We start from the raw sequence: 8,720 nt of genomic DNA, 5'->3' as shown, positions 1-8,720 counted from the left end.
GTGTTCTCATCCCTCGTGGTTTGAGGGAGATGTTGCAGTGTGTTCTCATCCCTCATGGTTTGAGGGAGATGTTGCAGTGTGTTCTCATCCCTCGTGGTTTGAGGGAGATGTTGCAGTGTGTTCTTATCCCCTGTGGTTTGAGGCAGATGTTGTGGTGTGTTCTCTTCTCAATAATTTGTTCCATTCCCCCCTGCATTGTTAAACTGTACCTTCCCACCTAGTTGTCCATCTTGCCCTAAACCTGCCCCTTGATCCAGAATGTTCCCTGTTCCTCCTCCCATTAAGTTGTCAATCCCACTTTTTACCTACCCTTTAGTTTGGAAACTTCCCTGTCAATTCCCTGTTCTTTGAAGCCCCCTTTGATCTGTTTCAATTGTTCCCTCCCCCTGTGTTTCCTTGGGTTATGTATTGTAAACCTCACCTTGTGCTCCTCCCCAGCCTTCCCCTATTGGTAAAGAATTTGTGCCCTCCCCTAGAACCTCCCCTGTATAAATGTCCCTGCACACCCAGTTTCTTGGTCTGTCATCCCTGGAAAACTGAGATCAACCTTTCAGAGCTGCAAAACCCTGTAAGAACTTTTCAATTGATAAAACTTGAGTAAAAATGAACCTGCAGACAACAATTTTCTCCTGAATCAGAGAAGAGGAAAAAGTGAAGACACGTGAAAAGAACGTGGTGACACTAAAGTCAGTGAGGGGAAGGAAGGAAAAGAAGTGTCCAAACATCAGAGCTGAGATTCTTCTGCAAGCCATAGTGAGGACTATAACACACAAACTGTGTCCCTGGAATTCACAAAGCACATGGGGGAATGCACAGATCCACTCACAGCCCATGAGAAAAGGTGCCCATGCTGGAGTGAGTGGATGTTAAAAAGCTGTCATCTAGTGGGAAATTCAAACAAAGAGAGAAGATAAAGAGGCCCCTTGTTTCCAAACTAGAACAGCTCATCCTCAAAAGATTTCACCCCATGAACTAATGGCCCATGCACAACAGTTGTGGGAATTCTGTTTGCCTGTGGGAGGGACTCATGTTGCAGCAGATCGGGCAGGACTGCTACTCCTAAAAAATAAAACCACACTGGAAAAGTCCACAGAGAACTGTCTCCATTGGGAAAGACCCCACAGCACAGCAAGAAACTCCCTAAGCAAACTGAAAAAAGATTTTTACAAGTGACAAACTGACTAGAGATCACGTTTTGTCTCCCTGTGCTGTTGGTGGGCAACAGGGAGGGACTGGGATAAAAGGTGTTCTAAAGGTTTATTTTAATTCTCATTACCCACTTTTAAAGCTATTTATAATACATATTCTTGATATTGTTTAAGTTCGAACTTGTTTTACCCCCAAAATATTTTTCTCCTAATCCTTATCTCAATTCATGAACCCTGCAATTTTTCTTTCCCCTCCTCTACTCAACTACAGAAGAGAAAAATGAGTGAATGGTTTTTTTGTGCGTGCCTGAAGCTCAGCCAGTATCAAACCACTACACAAGAACATCAGCCCCTCCACTGAATTATTTAACATTGGAAAGTACTCCTTACCAGTGCTCTTTCTGATGATAACTGCTTTTGCTGTTTAATTTTATATACTCTTAATTCTGCATCTTTTTCTTCAACCATTTTATCATATTCGTTCTGTGTTAAAAAAACCAAACCAACAACAAACTCAAAACATGTGATTTGTAACATGGAAATGTTACAATTATAGATCTATCCAGTCTTAAAACATCATTTTTTCAAACCAGGCTCCTCAGAAGATTCAGAAAGCACCATGAACAAACACTGATGCTTCTGCAGAAACTGCAGAAATCAAATGCTCAATGCAGTATTATTTTGTGGACTGGCAGAGAGTGCTTTATTTCTATGCAATATTGTTCAGCAGCTAAGAGCCAGCCACGCTGTTTTTATTAATGGGATCTGCTAAAGATACTGCAAAAGAGAGTAATAGAAAGGTAAACTAAAATGTATCAAGATAAACTGCTGACAGGCACTAAGTAATTTCCCCAGAGAAGGAGGCCAAACTGATACTGAAAAATACTGCATTCAAGGGTATTAAACGAAGCCTAACTTTAAAACAAAAAATTAAATCCTAGAAGTTTAGAGAAATGAAATTTATCTGCCCACAGGCATGTTTCCAAAATCTTCAAATGAATTTGATTTTAGGTGATGAAAAGTCAAGCATGTGTTCAGCTTCCTTTTCCCAGACTCAGGCCTCTTTGTGGGTTTGAAGGGTTATTAACACATTACAAATGCCAGCAATCAGTAAAATCTCTTACCTTGTGCTTTTCCATAAGTGCCACCATTTCAGTTATCTTGTGCTGACAGTGGATATCAGTTTCTCTCTGTATCACTGCTGCTTCCTCATAAAGCAACCTCAGCTTTTCTACCTGGGAGCAGTAAATTGCATTTCATTCATAAACATAACAATATATATTTTAAAAATATTACTTTAATTTCTTCTTCCCCCTGTGGGTGCAATGCACTCTTGGACATCATTTGCTTCTGAAATCCTTTTCAAATCTGACATCTTTTATGGAGACTGTTAAAATGGGCAAGATTAAAGGTACAAGTTCACTTTGAACGCAAAGGCCATTTCAAGCACTCTGCCCTAACATTTCTTAGCATTACCATCAAAAAATGTGTGGGCAAAAAAATACTAATATGGGAGAAGTTATAATCTCATTTAGCTATGCTGACTTTATACCAAGGGTAGAATTTCTTTGAACTATATCTAGAAAGAAAGAATTTTTAACTGGGTTCTTATTTTCAAAGACATATTCAAATATTTCAACTTAAGCACCTGATGTACTAAAGCTTTGCTCACAGGCATACACAACAGAAATTTCTGTTGATAAGACTGAAATGTAAGAGCAAGGGCTCTGGGCTCTGGCCAATAAAGCTTCATAAAAACATTTTAAATAAAAAAAAATTAATTGCAGTAAAAATTAAAACCTCTCACCTGTTCATTAAGTTTCTTTTCATTCACTTTTCTTGTTTCTATCTCTTTTTGATAGATGTCAACTGCTTTCTTATGTTGCTTGTTCATATTTTCCATCTCTAACTGCAATTTATTCACCTTTTGAGAATGCAGAATTGCTGCTGTTATTTGTTTAGGAATTAATATGTTAATTATCTTTTTTGCCTTTTATTTTTGAGCAGAAGCACATTGTTACTTCTCAGGTATATGATTAAAGTGTTTCCTATTTAAAAGTTCAGCTTTTTTTTATGAAGAACTGAACTTTGTCCTGAAGTGAGTTAGAAAATACTCAAAGAAACAATGGCAACAGCACAATGGGAAAGACAGCCCTAAATGCTGTGAATTCCTTGGAAAAAAACAAATACAGATGGAGATTTTATTCTCTCTCTTGTAATTCTATGTAAGATTTTCACAGGTTTTATGGGACATTTTCCTCCCAGCTGTGCATTCTGATTACAGTTTTTCCTTTTAAGGTTCTCATATGAATATCCTCCCAAAAGTCCACTTCTTTCCCTAAGTGCAGTACCCAAAGCTGGACACAATGTTCCCATCAGAGGGATTTACAGTGCAGAACACATTTAAAGAACAGCCTGAAGTGAGTAATGTATGTAAGTCTTTTAAATGCTTTTCTGTCACAATGGGGTTACTGTTCAGTCCACTACCAATAAAAGGAAAAAAAAGAAAGGCACTGATTGGAAACATAATTAATTGTGATGTGAAGTCCATCTCTTTTAAATGTCCAATAGTCAGTGCCCAATGATTAAAAATGGAAGCATCTTCTAAAAACTATGAGCTCATTCCTGCACAATCTGTATCCTAAATCCATAAACCAGCTCACAATGTATTTAACAAATATTGTCATTAGTTACACTGGGACTTAAAAACACTCACTTCATCTTCTGTGTGATGTTATTTAAACCTACCTTCCCTTCATGAATACTGGTTTTCTTGCTTTCTGCAGTAATTTTCCTTTTCAGCACCTGATTCTGTTGAAATAAAAAAAAAACAAACACTGCACTTTAATAAGTTAACAGAATTATGTAATAGTTTAACTGTGTCGAGAATGTTAGAATCTTCAAAATTCCAGCTTTCATCAAGTTCCTGTTATTGAATGGAGTTCATTCCATAACTCTCTCTTGTGCAGTTCAGGTTCCAGAACAATTCTCCAAACAAAAGAATGCTCAGGTAATTACTGTGAAAATCCTGTTTCTTCATGACCTTAAGAAAGGCTCCCCCTGAGCAACAACAGGGAATAACAAATCAGGGGCAGAATGGGAATTAAAACTAAGATGCTGCTGACAGAAGGTGTGAAGATGTCATGACCAAGAATACAAGTTATATATATTTCACAGTGAAGTTTCTACAATTTGTGCTAGTGCAGAATTCTTTTCTACAAGTGGTAACTGTGATAGGTCCTTATTACAAGTACATAAATAATACTATATATTAAATGAAAAAAGTGTAAGTTTGTTAAAGATATTATTTTTGTAATTGCTTTTTTCAAATTAAGGCTAATTTAACAGATCAAGTGATTTCAAAGACGACTCCTTAATTTGATCAGTTAGGATAAGAAAGGAACATTTTTAAATTACATAGGTGTATCTAAAGATATCACAGTAGAAGAAAAATGCTGAAAAGTCACCCCAAAATACCATGTGTTGATGTATTTGTGACTCTCAAAATCTCTACACACCTCCTGCTGCAACTCTTCAAAGCATTTGGCTTTATTTTCCATCTGTTTCTTTAAATTATTAACCTGGAAGAGATATTTCAAACATTAATTAGTTAAGTTCTAAACATTACGCCCTGTGTTAGCAATTGCTGCCAACATCCCCAAACATGCACTTGCACCAGTCTGGTTTATTCTGATGGGACTGAAACACAAGCTGATGTCTTAGAATGACTGGAGTTTGAGCCATAAAGTATTACAAGATGTTAATTAATTTAATTAATAGCAGTGAACCAGTTCCTTAGTGGTTATAGAGTTAAGAAGGAAGAAGGGAAAAACCTCCAGTATCTTCACAATTTCAAAAATACATTTGTATGAAGTTCCCTACAATCTATGAAAAAATTAATTTTCCCAATTATTTTCTAGACTCTTCAACTGCTTTTCCTTTCTTGAAATTTCATTTTCAATACTCTTAATCTGAAATTAGAATTGTAAATCTTTGACTTTTACAATGAAATTATGAAATCTGTTTTAATGCTAAAAACCCCAGGTTGCTTTGAAACTACAGAAAGTAAAATTATTTGAATCTATTTAAGCTAGAACTCACACTACATATAAAAACTAATCTAGAGCCCATCCATCACCCAGTGGATATATGAAAAAAATAAAGAAAAACAGGTTCCCTGTTTGTCTGATATCAAACAAGTCTTTAATATTCAATTTCCCAGCAAGGAATAAACATCCCTGTGACTGTGCTTGTCTTTCAAAATACCAGGGCTCAGCATGTGGACACACAATGTCACAGCTGGCAGCAGCTGTGACAGGAGAAAGCCCCTGGCAGAGACCACATCCCCCAGGCAGAGCTTTGCACAAAAAATCCCAACAAACGTTTTACATTTCAATTCTGTCCTGCAGGTTATGTAACATATTTCCATATGTACGTTTTCTTCTTTTTCATCCAGTTTACTTTGAATCTCTTCACCTGTCTTTGCCATTTTCTCCTTCAGAGACTCCAGTTCATTTCTAAGGGCCAAATTAACAAGCATTAGTAAATATTTACTTCTTACCTTCAACTTCCTTTCAGTACTAATAAACTCATATTTTATTTTCTACAAAGAGCTGCTGATGTTGATGGGAATTTCATAAGCTGCTCAATGAAAATGTTCTTAAAATGAAGCAACATGCCTAGTAAGTCAAGATGTGAACTGTCCATACTTTTTATTTTAAGTAGGAGAAGATGTTCCAGCTAAGCTAAGGAAAAGACATCCTAACCTGGACTATTGTAATGCAGCTCTGAAACATGGGAGGCTGCCTGTCTATTGAACTGATGGTACAGAGATTTCTGCAAAGTAACACTCAGCCAGTTTTGCCTTGTCACATTTCATCCATAACCTTGAACTTCCATTTTCATTTCCTTCACACCTAACATGTCTAATGCACAACAGGACAGCTCTTTCTATGTAAAACAAAATGATGGCAGACATTGTTCCTGTAGCAACAGGTATTTCTAATCTGATAGAATTTGTACTTGCCAACAGCAATATTGAGTAGTTTCTGTTTAGCTGTATTATCTAGAAAAATATTAATCAAAAAAATCCCAGAAAGCAACATATGAACACAACTATCTATCTGAATCTACTTCCTTTAACAATATCAGATATTAATATTTGTTTTTACTTGCCTTAGCTGGCCATTTGCCTCTTCTAGGTTTACAACTAACTGCTTTGTATTTTCTTCCTTTTTCTCACTATCCTAAATAAAGACCAATGTCAGCAAAGAAATAAAATTCAAAGTGACTTCTTAAAAAATTCAAAGACATCCAAAGCACACTGACCTGCTTTATTCACAAGTGTAAATACACTTCTTGTCCAATTCAAGCACAAAAAACAGTTTAGGTACTCTACAGAATCATGTCATGTTGCAGTTTATCATCTGATTTGTAAAACTGAGCACTGTCCTTTAAAAAAATCTGGAATTTTACAACTTGCCTCTTGTTTTTCTTGCAGTTTCCTGAGTTCTGCAGCTACATCATTTCTCTCCTGTGCTATTTGTTCTTTCTCTAATGAAAGCTTATTGAGACACACTGTTAGTTGTTCATTCTTTAACCTAATTTAAAACAAATGGCCAAGAGGAATAAGAACATGCATTTTGAAATCTCCTTTGAAATTAAATATACCCATTATCAAGTGTTACTCCATGCTGAAAAAAGTCCAGGCCTTTATCTACAAATACAGGATTTGCAGCAGTCACAGTGATATAAAAAGGAGATAGAAGAAGTAAAGAAAAGCAGAGTCAACTTTTATATAAATATAATGGTCTGTGAAGATGATGTAGTTCAAAGCAGGATTAACAAGGAATTCAGAAACTTTCTCTTCTTGTTAACAAAGTCAGAGATATGGAAGAACTACATATTCCATAGAATAATACAAATAGAGAAAATGTAATTTACAACTGTAAGTATATAATTTATGTTATATTGTGTGATTCAAAACTTCCACTAGAAAACAATCACAGCTCATTTCACTGTGGATTAACGTAACTTCTATATAACACCAAAAAAATTAAATACTGTGTTTTCAAAATGGTCATACATCTCTTGTTGAAGATCTGTTTTCAGAGCCAAAAGCTGGTTTAAATGATCTTGCTCCTTTTCAGCTGTACTAGTCAGCTGTGCTTTCAAACCATGCATTTCTTTCTGCAGAAGGAAAAAGGAGTTTTGAGCACACATGTGTAAACTACAACTCATGGTGGTTGTCAGACACGAGCTAACAGCACAAGGCTTTCAGAAGAACCAAACAACATCCACACCATGGGTTATCCAGACTGTACCTTTACATATCTCTGCTGGGATATGAAGTGGTGTGAGATGAGAGCTCTGACACCAGTACCTGGCCCCTGCTGTGAGTTTCATTACCCAGTCTGCAAAACTATTAAATTAGAGTCCTTGGACATCATTTTAAATAAAGATATTTGCTTCAGACTTTACAAGCTTTTGCATTCATCTAAATAAAAAAGACTAAAGAAACATCAGAGAATTCCAGTTCTATAGGATAGAGCAGAAAGGCAATCAACAGGGCTGTGCCTCCATCCTCAGTACAGGCACTGTAGGAGTGCAAGGGGCAGCAGCCAGGCCCCTGTGCACAGGAGGACAGAGATCTCCTGCTGTCACTGCTGTGAGCAGAGCAGCTCAGGGTGGGACACTGCTCTGTGTGCTACTTCCATGTACTTGTGTTCAAGTTAGGATGTGTAACTTGACTATTTATAAAAACATGTTTTATTATTGCCCTATTTCACACCTCTCTGATTTCTCTCTCCAAATTCTTCTCTCTCTGCAATTTTTTTGCAGTAGCCTCAAGATCCTTATTCAGCAAGAATCCTCCAATTTGCCCATTTTAGAAAATTAGTGAAACTCAGTTCAGAACACTCAATGCACAGATTGTAACAACAAGCAGAGGTAGTGAAATGCACACCTGATTTCACACTACCTTAACTTTAGTTGATATGGTTTCTTGTTAGACTTGTAAATATAAAATCATCATGAAAATAAAACCTCTGTTAATAGTGTAATTCATATAGCTTAGACTTCTGTGACAGAAAATGGGCCTGTGCCACAGTACAGCAGGGTGCACAGAGGCCAGAGCTAATTACCTTCCTGTAAGTAAGAAAAAAATGGGAAAACTTTCTATCCAGAGGGATATAAAGGCATTTGAATGGGCATGAATGAAGAAGGAAATAACCAAAAACCTGACAAGGAAAACCAAAACACAGGAGACAAGAAAAACCAAAAACATAGGAGACAAGAAAACCCAAAACGCAGGAGACAAGAAAAACAGTGGTAATAAACAAGATCTTCAAAGAAAACACTGAAATTGTGCATGAGAAAGTTTAGTAGAAACGTTAAGGTAGACTAGACTGTATTTATTTATGGCATTTAAGGCACTTACAAAGCAAGAGGAATTTCATATGAAAAGCAAATGCCATGAGATTAATAAAATGAACATTTACCAGAGTTTCTGACAGCTCTTCAAGTTGCACTTCTTTGTCACATTTTAACTTAGTCATCTCTTCTACAGCACAT

Source organism: Sturnus vulgaris, unplaced genomic scaffold (assembly GCF_052056855.1).
Source record: "Sturnus vulgaris isolate bStuVul1 unplaced genomic scaffold, bStuVul1.hap1 Scaffold_192, whole genome shotgun sequence".
Taxonomy (NCBI): domain Eukaryota; kingdom Metazoa; phylum Chordata; class Aves; order Passeriformes; family Sturnidae; genus Sturnus; species Sturnus vulgaris.
The sequence above is the reverse complement of the archived record's forward strand: the minus strand, read 5'-3'. Positions refer to the sequence as shown.